General features: G+C 48.4%; 1 pseudogene; it reads left to right on the top strand.

The window, feature by feature from the left end:
* Nucleotides 1–9136: 9136 nt before the first annotated feature.
* Nucleotides 9137–9349, top strand: LOC142562612 (U2 spliceosomal RNA; annotated as a pseudogene).
* Nucleotides 9350–13661: the final 4312 nt, after the last annotated feature.

A 13661-nucleotide genomic window follows, 5' to 3' on the forward strand; every position in this document is an offset into this window, starting at 1 on the left:
GCCCTAGGTAGCGGAAAGGCATCGATGGCCTTAGTCTTATTTGGTTCTGTAAGCTCGACGCAAAGTCAAATGAAATTGTCTTTCTTCCGAACCACGACGAGCGAAGAAATACACTCGGACACTGAGACTCGTTCGATGATATCAGCTGATTCAAGCCATTGCAGTTCGGTGGAGGCTTGCTCACGGGGAACCGGAGGTAGAGGATGCAGTTTTGCTGAGACTGGTTGCACTGACTCTCGAAGACGGACGTTGTGGATGAAGCGCTTTACAAGTCCCAATTGTCCTGAGAACAGATGGGCGAACTCTGTTGGAGCGTTGCGCGAAAGAGACGAAAGCTGAACGCTTGTCAGCTGCAGCTCCTGACACTTGTTGACATGTGACCGGAGATTGAATGTCAATGCCCAAAGCTTGAATGGCGTCTAAGCCCAGAAGAGAAGTGCCTTGGTTCGTGACGAGAAATGTCACTACTGCAGCCTTGCTGCGGTACTTGACGAGTACGGAGAAATGTCCTGAACGCAAAATTTCTGGCTGGAATGAATTCTTCAGCCGAAGACTCGAAGGAGATAAGGGGAAACCTTGAAATGTTCTTCGTACAGCTGTTCATCAGCGACACCGTAGCTCCAGTATCCCCGAGCAACTTGAGTGTAGTAGTCACAATGAGGACTTCGGCGTAAATTATTGCTGGACGGAAATTCGGTGCTTCAATTGTGAGCGCAGACGGGACCGTAGTGGCCGATTCAGTATCGGTAGTAAAGGAAACAAGCTGCGTTCGGGCAGGGGCCTCTCGATGCGTTCAGTTCCTCGCTCGGCAAACTGACACGTAATGTCCCAATTTTCCGCGCGCACAGCAGGTAGCGTGCTTGGCCAGACAGCCTGGGTGAGATGCGATGTGCTGAGGTGAACCACATAAGCAGCAATGGACTGCGATGTCTCGACTGACTTCGCAGAATTCTGGCCGGGTGTCATGTTGACCGGCCTCCTCAGGTCGCGACTTTCCGCCATCCCGTTGAGCGCCATCTTGAACCCGCAGGGCCAAGGGAGAACGGTGGCGGGGACCGCCATCTTGCGCATCCACGTGAGGAAGGTGATGACTGGCGACGCCATCTTGGCGTTACATCGAGACGCGATGGACAGACGAGTTCTTGAAAACTTCAAGTTCCTTGTGAACTTGTTCTACGCTTCATCCGATTTCCTCGGCTTTCATGAGCGTGCGCGGCGATGCTTCGTAGAGTAACCTTTCTCGTATTCTTGGTGCTGCGACACCTTGCAAGATTTGGTCGCGAAGGGAGCCGTCGTGCCAAACGCCGAACGCACATGCAGGCGCTAGTCTTTGTAAGGTGGTGATAAAATCCAGAAAGTTTCCCCTGGTAGCTGATTCCTGTCCCTGAAGAAATAGGGTGCACGAGCAGATTGGTGCTTTCTTCGTAATGCTAGTCGAAGATGCGAAGAATGTCTTCGAACGTTGTAGATGTGAAGTCCGTTTCCCACTCGAGGTCGTAGTAGAGACGCTGCCCCTCAAAGCCTAAGTTACTGAGTAAAATGGCTATCTTCCTCTCATTTTCTGGTGCCTCGCAACCGGTCACCCTGATAAACGTGCAAAATGAACGTTTGCACATGAGCCACTGTACTGAAGGAGTACCGGGGAACGCAAGAAAAGGCGGCACGCGGGGTACGAACGCCATTCTGGGCACCGAAAACAAAGGTGGGGGAGTTGGGGTTGACGGAGAAGCAGGCGTAGTTGCGGCGTCTTGCATGCCAGAAGCAAGAATAGAACGGCAGAGGCAAGCAGTAAGCCGAAGAACGGTTTAACTCTTCGCCAGTTTGTAGTATCTTCAACGGGGTGGCCGGACGCGGGGCCTACTGCGTGAGGCCTACCGGCCTAGCGCGACGCGCGGCAAAGGAAGAGCCGGACGGCTCGAGTCGGGGACCAGACAAAGAATGATTTTATTCTAGTGAGGGGAAACGAAACCGGTATATTTACAGCGTGTAGCACTGAGAGCGCCCTGACGTAACGATTGACAACCGAAACAGGCTTTTACACACAGCTGGCTCGTTCGTGCCTCTCGGCGTAACGTCGCAAACGCGCTCGTGCCACTGCTCGCGCTTTCATGGTCGACGTCGTCATTTTCCACAGTGGCTCCGTTACCGCTCATGATGCCGGCGCTCCAATAATGCCCCTCCCTCGACAAAGGCACTGACGGCACTGGCTAGTAGGTGCGGTGATTTCGGTCTCAAATTATTTGCGTCAATATATCGTGAAATGAAAACACGAATGTATATCACGAATGTATAACACAAATCAAAGCGGAGCCTTGGCATTGTTTTCTTCCTTACGGAGGTATGAGTGCATAGTGCTTACGGTTGTATGAGCCAATGATGATGATAGTTTTCTGTCGATGGACGCGAAAGAATCCCGGGATTCTAGCCATATACAGCTTTTGTAGAATCTCCATAAGGGTAATGTGCCACTGAAAGGTTGCTACGCTGGTAAGTACAGTGATTTTTTGTAATACAGCAAAAGCGCTTATGCAATTTTAACCTCGCCAAACTAGTGGTAGCAGCGGAATGTTTCCATGGGGCGTGATTATTCTCTTTTATCCAAATGCCGCAGGCGGAGATTCTTAAAAGCCAAAATCCTTCCTAGCCTGTTACCTGCTGCGGCTCGGGTGGCGTTCAGGCCTCGAATCCCCCAAGCCCATCGACTCTGACGTCAAGTTGCAGAAAATCTAGGAAAATGGTTTATTTATATTAGTTACACGGCTCCAATGCGGAAGCCTACTCAATACAGGAGCAAGTTAACGTTTCGGTTCTTATCAGGGCCCTCTGTCATCACTCTCGAAAAGTCCGCTTTTAATCCCCTCGTTTCGCTAGGTGATTCGAAAATTGAATATGAAGACTGTCCAGCATCAGATAACCATCGTCGACTCTGCTGCGTTACCACGCCCATGCTATACATAACCTGCAGTAACTTCGGTTCGAAGAAACTGGTTTGCACGATGTCTTTCTTCTTCGGTCAGCCTGCAAGGTGAGGCGCGGGCTGAGGTCCTTTCGTGGAATCCTGGAACAGCCAGTTTGCATGCACATTGTCCTTTAGAGCGCAGCTCTTTGGCGTCCGTTCCTGGGTTTCGCGTCGTCGTCGGCGTTGTCGTCGGCCTCGTAACCAGCTCCGCCCCCCTTTCATCCCCCCAGCGCTAGCAGCGACCGACTGATACCGCTGGATGCCGCTGACGCCGCTAGAGAGTCAAGATAACGTGACTGCATAGAACACCGTCGCCGCCATGCAGAAAGAGGAGGAAAGGGTCCCCCCCCTGTTCTTGTGTGGCGGATAGGGTGCTCTTCAGTTGCCGACGCGCCGGTTATTTCACGTAGGCCCCGGCACGTCGACGAATACGTGACCACCTTCCCACGGCTAGACCTGGTTCTTAGCGCTGCGGAAGCGAGGGTATCATATTGTTTGTGTCGGCATCGGCGGCGTTGTCCCTGAAACCAACTCCGCAGCTGGGGTTGACTCACTATCGGCGTCAGCGGCATCAGTCAGTCGCTGCTATCTCTTCCCTCCTCCCTTTATCGTGTTGTCCGCTTGCTGCGCGCGCTTCTGCCCCCATCGTTTGCCGCTGGCTGTACACGCCGCCCCCCTCCCCCCTCTTCCTGCGAGTCTCCGGTTGTCAAAGCGCCGGCTCGAACTTAATTCCTTTCTTCGCTCCTCCTCCAATGCAACCCCTGTGCGGTGGCAATCAGAGAGCCAGATCGGCGGCGGCGGATCTGTATATGTGCACCGCCCGAGCCGAAATTGCCGCTGCCGTTCGCCCTGTGCGGTGGCAATCAGAGAGCCAGATCGGTGGCGGCTTGACATAAAGACAAACAGCAATTTCCTAACACTTATGCGGGAGAACATCCCGTTCCTCTCGCTCGTAACGCGTCCCACGGCTGTGACAACCTCGCGAGGCACTTGTATAGATCTCGTCTTTGAGAATCAAGCATTGGTGTACCAAGTCGAACATATATCAGTCTATTTCTCCGACCACAAAGCTTCCTTCATGACTGTCAAGAACTGTTAGTGGAGTCTTTGTTAAAGGAATACGTGTGAAAAATAAAAAAAAATTCTGTGATAGCGCATACATGTGTTGCTCGATTTCTTTGCCTCAATCTATCGAAAAGGTGAAACAGCTTATTTGCTGCGCTCAAATTTCGCATTAGGAAGTAACGTAATCGTCGGTAATTTTTTTTCTTCGCTCAGCCTGCAAAGTGAGGCGCGCGCTGAGGTCCTTTCGTGGAATCCTGGAAGAGCCGGTTTGCACGATGTCTTTCTTCTTCACTTAGCTTGCAAGATAGAGCGTGCACTGAGGTCCTTTCGTGAAATCCTGGAACAGCCGGTTTGCACGATGTCTTTCTTCTTAGGCCCGTCTGCAAGGTGAGGCGCGGGCTTAGGTCCTTTTGTGGAATCCTAGAACAGCCAGTTTGGACGCTGTCTTTCTTCTTCGCTTAGCCTGCAAGATGAGGCGCGCGCTGAAGTCCTTTCGTGCAATCCTGGAACAGCCGGTTTGCACGGTGTCTTTCTTCTTAGGTCAGCCTGCAAGGTGACACGCGGGCTGAGGTCCTTTCTTGAAATGCTGGAACAGCCAGTTTGCATGCACACTGCCTTTCTTCTTCGCTTAGCCTGCAAGGTTAGGCGCGCGCTGAGCTCCTTTCGTGCAATCCTGGAACAGCCAGTTTGCATGCACACATCTTTCTTCTTCGCTTAGCCTTCAAGATGAGGCGCGCGCTGACGTCCTTTCGTGCAATCCTGGAAAAGATGGTTTGCACGCTGTCTTTCTTATTCGCTCAGCCACAGCAAGTGAGGCGCGGGCTGAGGTCTTTTCGTGGAATCCTCGGACAGCCGATTGGCACGCTGTCTTTCTTCATAGCCAGCCTGCAAAGTGAGGCGCGGGCTGAGGTCCTTTCGTTCAATCCTGGAAAAGCCGCTTTGTACATTGTCTTTCTTATTCGCTCAGCCACAGCAACGTGAGACGCGGGCTGGGGTCCTTTCTTGGAATCCTGGAACAGCCGAGTGGCACGCTGTCTTTCTTCTTCGCTCAGCCTGCAATGTGAGGCGCGTTCTGTGGTCCTTTCGTGGAACCCTGGAACAGCCAATTGGCACTCTGTATTTCTTCTTCGCTCAGCCTTCAAAGTGAGGCTTGGGCCATGGTCCTTTCGGGGAATCCTGCAACAGCCGGTTTACATGCTGTCTCGATGGCTGGATAAGTGCTGAGGGGTGGGTGGTGATTTGACTCGTCTAATTAACGGCGCATATCCATTCGTTGTCGTGGTTTCCCCCCGTTCATCCTTTTCTCCGATTTCTAGGTAATGGTGGGATGAGCGCTTTTAGTCGTTGTCCACGCTGCTTGTTAGGAGGTGCGGTGGTTTTACACGTGAAAAACGTTAAATTAACACCTTTGGTGGGCTTGAGACGTAACATACCTCTTCTTTTCCGTACCGAGTAACGAGGAATCCTCAAGACAGTGCAGCTTAAACATGTGGGCTACTGCCGAAGGTAGAGCACCCTAAATATGTGGGCCGATTCAGAAGATCAAGCTTTATCCCAACATTCAGGATGCTGAGGACCATATACGATAAAGCTGCTACAAGGGCGCGACTAGGATCCCGACCCAGTTACTAGAAATGACAGGGAGAGGCAAATACCGGGATGCAAAGATACATTTAATGCAGCCAAAATAATAAACTCTGCATAATACATCAAACAGTAAGACCAGACATATCGTGAGTACCGACACAATAGAAACGTAATGGCAATGCATCGTGTCTAACATTAAAAGCAGGTGATGAATACACTATATCGAATTAAACGCAACATCAGCACTAAAGCTAGAATATATAAAAATACAAATGAGATGCGCCGATTCATGCGGTATAAACAGAAAGTGCAACATTAGTTTAACAATAGCATAAGAAAAGGGGTTATGCGGCATAAACAAAACAGTGCGTCAAGCGTAAGTTCGACGACGTACGAAAAGCGATGAAGTGCCGGTATATATATATTCAGATTGTTAGTTGATTCAAGTCAAACGGCAAGAAAAATCAGAGCATTTCTTTCCCCTAATTAGTGTGTGTCCCACGCCTAAACAAGACAAGTGCTATGTAAATGTTCTAATGCTTTATTCTTCCAACGGTGCTCATAAATTTATCACTTCTATGGCCAGCGTGGAATGGATTCATAAGAATTGTGTGATAAAAGTCTGGAAAACCAACTAGCTTCATTTCATGAGAAGGTGGTGCAGTGTGAATGACATGAGGAACGTTTGCAATCGCGCGAACAGCCTTTTTCCGAAATAGACCACCTGTGTTAGCAGTACTCCCCTAGGAGGGAGTAGCCTCTGTTTCCGCACAGGTCATGTCACTGAACACTTGTAAAAAAAAAAAAAAACTAATAGTTACCCAATGCATCTGTATGGCAGAGAAGAAGTCCTGTCGTCATAAGATGAGAGCTAGTCTCGCGGCCGGTTTCAAGGACTTGGTCCTATACTCATGTGTGTTGGAGCCTCATGCGACTTGGAGCCACGCACTTGTCCGGATTAATGAAATAAAATATTCACTACTATTGCACTCTGTGAAGGTGGATTATCAGCGAAACTGTGTATGTGGGGCCTTTAATAACGAACTGTCCGTTGCCGTGCGGCAAACGCCGTTTGCATATAAATGGAACGGCGAGGCACAATTAGTCGTTCCTGCACGATACTGAGCCTCGGTAGATGATGAGGCACCGGGGAGTATACTACGTTATTGGGTGGTGTATCGGGGGGCACACTACATCGTTTCAAAACGCGGCACGACGCCTTTTACTAACGAATCTCGGTACGCAGAGCCGGCATGCACCGCACCGTACTCCGAGGGCACACATTCCTTAACCGTAGCCAAGGCGATCGTGCGTTGGTCGACGTCCTGCAGTGCAGTAATGGATCCGAGGTCACTCGAAAACCACAAGCGTTCACACAACGCAGGGCACATAAAATGTGATCCTTACAAACTCCCTCTGAAACCCGGCCGTTGCTCCGGTGAAACGTTCAAAGATTGTGGGATCGGGACCACATGAACGGTTCGGATTTTCTTCCGCTTCGCGGTCCTGGCGGACAGCAGGCTTCCGGGACCACCTTTACGGGAGAGCAGAAAGAAAGGAAATGAGATACGCAAGCGCAAGAGAGGGCGGTGCGAAGATAGGGCTCTATTACGTAAAACTATTCCAAACTTTTCTATTCCAATTCTGCAACCAGCCCCCCGCGATTGGTCACAAACTTTTTTGGACCACCCCCACTTCCCCTGTCTCTCACGCGTCGCCATGAAAATCGCGATAGCTCCCCATCTGATAGGACGTGTACCCACTGATTATGCATAATTTGACCGAACAAAACAAAAATAGTTATTTATGATTCGACACCTTTCTGTCATTAGCTCTCGGCTATTGGTCAAAAGTTTTCGGGCTGCACCCACTTCACCTGCCATCACGCGACATCACAAAACCGCAAAAACTTACGCGTCAAAGTGACGCGTACGCTTTAAAGATGTGTTAATATGCCGAACAAAACTGAATTTTTTACTAAATAGGGGCCCTATAACGTACAACTATTCCAATATGTTTCTATTCCAATCTCCTGACGTCAAATTTGCGTAACCATCAACGCAAGCACCGGGCGGTCACCCGCAGGGTTGTCTGAACAGACCAATCAAACGCTCTCCTCCTTTATAGGAGGTCACTTTTGTTTGCTTGAAAAACGAACAACATTGCCTACACTGAGCGGCTTGTCGTATCTAATTGGCTGACAAGAAGCGAGGAGAACGCTCAAGTGGAGAGGGATTCGATGGGGCCGAGCCACGATAACCGGATGCAGAGGGTGGTGCCGGCCTCTACGATTGGTCGGCTTTCCCTTACTTAGGTTGCGATGGCTGGTCGAAAATCGCGGCGGCATGCAACGGAAGCTCAAGAATGACGCTGAAACGGACCCTCAGCAAAGAAGAGTTGGCAGAATGAGGGGGTAAACGTGCCGAAAGTGCTTGAAAACGTTACACGGCCACGCAAGAAGTTTTATTATACGCAAATACACTCACGCTCTCCGGCAGGTGCGAGTAGCCAGCGTCTGAGCCATCGGCGGCAGCCATCTTTTATTCCTTTTGGAACGGGGCAGCCTGCGGCTATCCCAAAGAAAATTCAGTTTTGTTCGGCATATTAATGCATCTTTATCGCGTACACGTCACTTTTACGCGGTGAGTTCTTGCGGTTTTGTGACGTTGCGTGACAAGCAGGTGAAGTGGGTGCAGCCCGAAAGCTTTTTACCATAGCCGAGGGCTAACGGCGAAAAGGGGTCGAACCCGAAATAACTGTTTTTCCTTTTTCTGTCAAATCATTCACAATCAGTGTGTACACATCATATCAGATGGGGAGGTATCGCGGTTTTCGTGACGTCGTGTGACAGACAGGTAAAGTGGGGGTGGTCGAAAAAAGTTTTTGACCAATCGTGGATGGCTGATAGCAGAATTGGAATAGAAAAGTTTGGAATAGTTTTACATTATAGCGCCCTAGGTGCAGGCTGACCCGTTCCGAAAGGAATAAAAGCTGGACTCCGCCGATCGCTCCGGCACTGGCTACTCGGCCCTGCCGGAGAGCATGGGTTTATTTGCGTGGCCGTGCAACATTTTCCAGAACTTTCGGTACGTTTACGACTTCGTTCTGCCAATTCTTCTTTGCTGAGGCTCCGTTTTAGCGACATTCTTAAGCTTCCGTTGCATGCCGCCGCAATTGTCGACGAGCCACTGCAAGCTAAGTAAGAGAAAGCGGACCAATCGCAGACGCCGGCACCCTCTTCACCTGGTTATCGATATTCAGTGCAGTGGCTCGGCCCCATCGAATCCCTCTCCACTTGAGCATGCTCCTCGCCTCTTGTGAGCCAATTAGATAAGACAAGCCGCTCAGTGCAGGCAATCTTATTCGTTTCTCTAGCAAAAAAAAGTGTCCTCCTATGAACAAGGGGAGCATTTGATTGGTTTGTTCAGACAGCCCTGCGGGTGACCGCCCGATGCTTGCCTCGACGGTTACGCAAATTTAACGTCAGGAGATTTGAATGATAACATACTGGAATAGTTTTACGTTATCCGGCCCATAGACAAAGCCGACGCGGGTCATTGTGTAGTATCTGTTCTTATCAGCTTAACGTATGATACGGGTTATATTTCGGCGTAAGATATTGAACTTATGCACTTAATGCAACTTAATGCAAGTTGGCGATGTGCTTGAAGCCCGCCGCTTCACATTCGCCATAGGTCGACCTAGTATTGAACTGTCTTTGGGATCGGCCCACGTATGGGGAGAAATTCTCGGTCTAACAGCTTGATAGACGTACGCCATTTTTCCCAGAACCTAGCAATATCCAGCTTCACTGCAAAAAATTGCGGTCATGCTGCAGGTTTGTTCTCTCTCACACAGATTTAAAAAAAGTGAGGACCAAACAAGATATCAATGTTCTGTTTTGAGATTGTAATGAAGTGGGTAATGTGGGAGCAGCTGTCCCAAAGAAAGAGAGAAGGAATGGGAAGGAAGACAGGCCGTAAAGTAATACATGAAAACAGGTTCGTCCCCCTGTTAGATTGCTGTTGCCTACCAGATGCCGTTGCCTTGCGGCCGTACGTACATAGGCTAGACATGCCGATGCATTGATGTCAGGCCATAGGAGCACCAGAATTCATTCGAAAAAAAATCTAATAATCTATTAAACGCAAGCGCTTCGTACGGCGGCAAAGACAGGATGGTGGCAACGTAGACATGACCTACGCGGGCCAATGTGTAGTATAAGTTTTATTTTATTTATTTACAGATACGGTCAGCCCTTACACAGGGCTATTACAGGGGGCGAATAGAAATGTGTAATAGTTAGCATTCTGGAAAACAATGACATCAGATATTTTGCATTCAAATGTAACAAGTGAAGGGACAAATTAATGGCACAAATAACAAAAAAGCAAATTGTTAGCAAAGAAATGCATCAGCTCACAACAAAAAACTATTAGCAGTGACAAATCAGTATGTTAGCTATGTGTTTTATGAATGAATCAGCTGATAAAGATGAGACGGTTTCTTCAGACAGAGAACTCCATTCGCTCATAGCTCTTGGGAAGAAGCTACACTTACATAGTCAGTACGAATAGCATGAGTACAAACAAACACTGAATGGCGATGCCTAGAGGCCTCGTTGCGAAGAATTTCAAAATAGTCTGCATATCTTATATGAATAGGATGACAATTAATAAGATCCCGATATTTCAACCTTTCGTATTTAGTCCTATCCTGTAATTTAAGTAGTCCCGCAAGTACGCACAGCTGAGAAGGGAAGTCGGACCGCCGGCCTTTATTGAATAGAGATCTGACTGCTAGAACCTAGATTTGCAGATTTGCATAACCTTTGCGTATTCAGTTATTTGTCTAATTCGTGTTTTTGCGCTAAACATTTTGTTTCTTGTGTCGCAAATGGCAAATTACTCCCGAGACACCAGAACGACTAGCTGACCTTAGAACACACATAAGCTATGTGATCGTTCCAGCGAAGATAGTTCCAGAAAATCAAGCCTAGGTATTTACGCTGCTCAACTCTTCTAAGTTCATAATTATCTATACAGTAAGAGCAGTTTAAAGGAGGTTTCTTTCGAGAGGTTGTCATAACTGCGGTTTTTAGTGGATTTAGCTCCATTTGCCATTCATTATACCATTTCCTTATCTTCTGCAAGTCTCCATTTAACTTTTTCTGGTCAGCTACTGTTTCTACTTTATTGTATATAACGCAGTCATCTGCAAATAGCCTGATGAAGCGTCTAAACTATTCGGGAGGTCCTTTATAAATCAAAGAAATTAAAGAGGGCCAAGAACACTACCTTGGGGTATGCCTGATAGGACAGATAAAACCCGCGATTTCCTCTCACTAATGTCAAAATATTGCTCGCGAGAATGTAAGTGAGATGAGAGCCAATTTGTAATGATAGCATTATTAAAGATTAACTCAATTTTTTGTAGCAATTTTCGGTGAGACGCTTTATCGAACGCCTTTGAGAAATTCATGAAAATCATATCTGTCTGTCAGCGAAAGTTAATGGTTTCCGAAAGATGGCGCACTAATTCGATAAGCTGAGATGTAGTAGACAAGCCTTGCCGAAAGGCATGTTGGCGATCCGATAATTAATTGTGCCCATCATATAACTTATAACATGTTTCAAGATAATATGTTCAAGCAGCTTCGAGCAAGTATTAATAATCGAGACAGGACGATAATTTGGTAATTGTCTGGATTGCCGCTTTTCAGGATAGGAATCACTTTAGCTTGCTTCCAAACCATGGCGAAAGAACGGCTACGAAGCAAAGACTGAAAAATTAATGTGAGATATTTTGAATTCCATTCGGCATACCGGCTCCGAAACTAATTTGGGATGCCACCGGGTCCGGGTCTTTTCTTTAGGTTCAAACTTAGCAAGAGGTTGAGCACACTTCGTTCGGAAATTTAAACGCCAGCAAGAGGTAGTCTCACAGATTGAGACTCAATGTTTGGCGTAATACCATTATCTTCTGTGAACACAGAAGCAAAGTATCCGTTGAAACTCTCACCAGCTGGACTGTGCCGTTGACTTGCCGTTCAGCGAGTATTCGACGACGGGTTTATATATCTGCGAAATCTGTCAGCTGCCTCTGTTAGAAATCTCCGGATTGTAATGCCAAAGAACATTTGTTTCGATGCTTTCACAAGTTGCTTGAGTTCATTCCATAGATGTGTAATGTTGGATCGAAGCTGAGTGTTAGGATTATCCTTACAGTTCTTACATTTCCGTTTTAGTTGCCTTTTTATGTGTATAATTTCTGTATTTGTCCAGCGACTTCTGTTACCAGTTTTCTTAATACGCTAAGGTATATATTGTTACGCGAACGAACGAATAAGAACTGGAGACTATTTACAAAGTGTATTTACAAAGGATAATGCAACGCTAGCCAGTTCAGCCGAGAGTACGAGAGTGGGAGAGCGTTCGTCGTCTTCGTCGGGGCGCCCGCGTGCATCAGCTACAAGAAACACTCAATATGCATGTATCATTATCCCCTGCGGCGGAAGCACAGTCCCGGTGCGTTTAAATATGCATGATAACAGAAGAGTAATATGGGTTGAGGCGTGGGACATGCACCACATCAGTGGAATTCGGGCCAGATGAGGCACTGGTGCTGACTGGGGCGATTTCGTACGTAACTGGAGTCACGACACACAGCACTCAATATGTACCTGTGTACCGAGACAGGAGTTTTTCGGACAGGCCAACGGGATGAGTCGGGGACCACAGGAGTACCAGAGATGCAGGCGAAAAGTGGACGTCTTTGTTGGCGACCGTACAAACGCCGTGGCTTCTCTTGCTAGGTCAGCAGGCGAGCGCGGGCAATTTCGCGTGCTTGGGCTGGCCTGGTGATGGCGTCAAGTGCATACTCGCTGGTCTCTGCTGCGGCGGATGGGAGGCATGCGTCCAGTGGCAATGTAGGTTCTCGGCTGAACGACAGAAAGAACGGTGAATAACTGGCAGTGTCGTGACGTGAAGAACTATACGCAAAAGGGACGTAGCGTAGGGCAAGGTCCCAACCAGTATGGTCGGACGAGACCTACTTTGCAAGCATGTCTGTTAGGATACTATTCAGACGCTCCGTGAGACCATTAGGCCGTGGATGGTAAGACGTGGCCAGCTTGTGCTTGCTTGAGCAGGACTGCAGGATGTCGGCGATGACTTTAGAAAGAAATGTCCGACCACGGTCAGTGATGGATGGATCGATGGATGGATGGATGGATGGATGGATGGATGGATGGATGGATGGATGGATGGATGGATGGATGGATGGAGCGTCCCTGTCGAAAAGGGGTGATGGAAGTTGCCACCATGCTCAGCTTTTTATTTTTGTCTTACTGTGTTGTAAGTTATTAAATTCGTCATTTTCTTTAAAAACGTCTTCCTACACTTTTAACCTTATGTCACCTCTCTGCTTTGAGCCACCAATCTTCCAGTCGCTTTTCGCTCATTTCCGCCGCCTATTTATTTACATCACTATTGTTATGTCTAAACCCTAGGGCCTCAACAAGCGTGACATTGCCCGCACCTACATCGGGATGGATACCATCACATTTTAGTATGTGGTGTTCTACTGTTTCTACAGATTTACCACACACAGTACAGGTGTCTTCTTCTTCGTTAAATTTGACCAAAAAGTGAGAAATTGGTGCTGAGCGCCATGCTGCAGAATCACGTCGCGTAAAACAAAATTGGCGAAATCTGTGGCGCAGCTTGTCGGAAGTGCTCTGGTGATGGCGTAGCGCGGGGCGTAATCTGTCGCCACAGCGACCCACTTGTTGCCAGATGTGGATAGAGGGAAATGGCCAAGTAGGTCCAAGCCAACGCCAAAGCACGGCTCCGAAGGAATGTCGACCGCTTGAAAGCACCCGGCAGGGAGCGTCGATGGTGTTTTTCAGCGCTGGCAGTTCTCACACGCCGCAATGTGTTTCAGGATGGAGCGGGCAATGTATGGCCAAAGGAGCGTCGGCGAATCCGGTCGTAGGTGCGGGAGGCACAGAGGTGACCTGCCGTTGGTAAACCATTAAGTTCTTGTGGAA

This window comes from Dermacentor variabilis, chromosome 10 (assembly GCF_050947875.1).
Source record: "Dermacentor variabilis isolate Ectoservices chromosome 10, ASM5094787v1, whole genome shotgun sequence".
NCBI lineage: Eukaryota > Metazoa > Arthropoda > Arachnida > Ixodida > Ixodidae > Dermacentor > Dermacentor variabilis.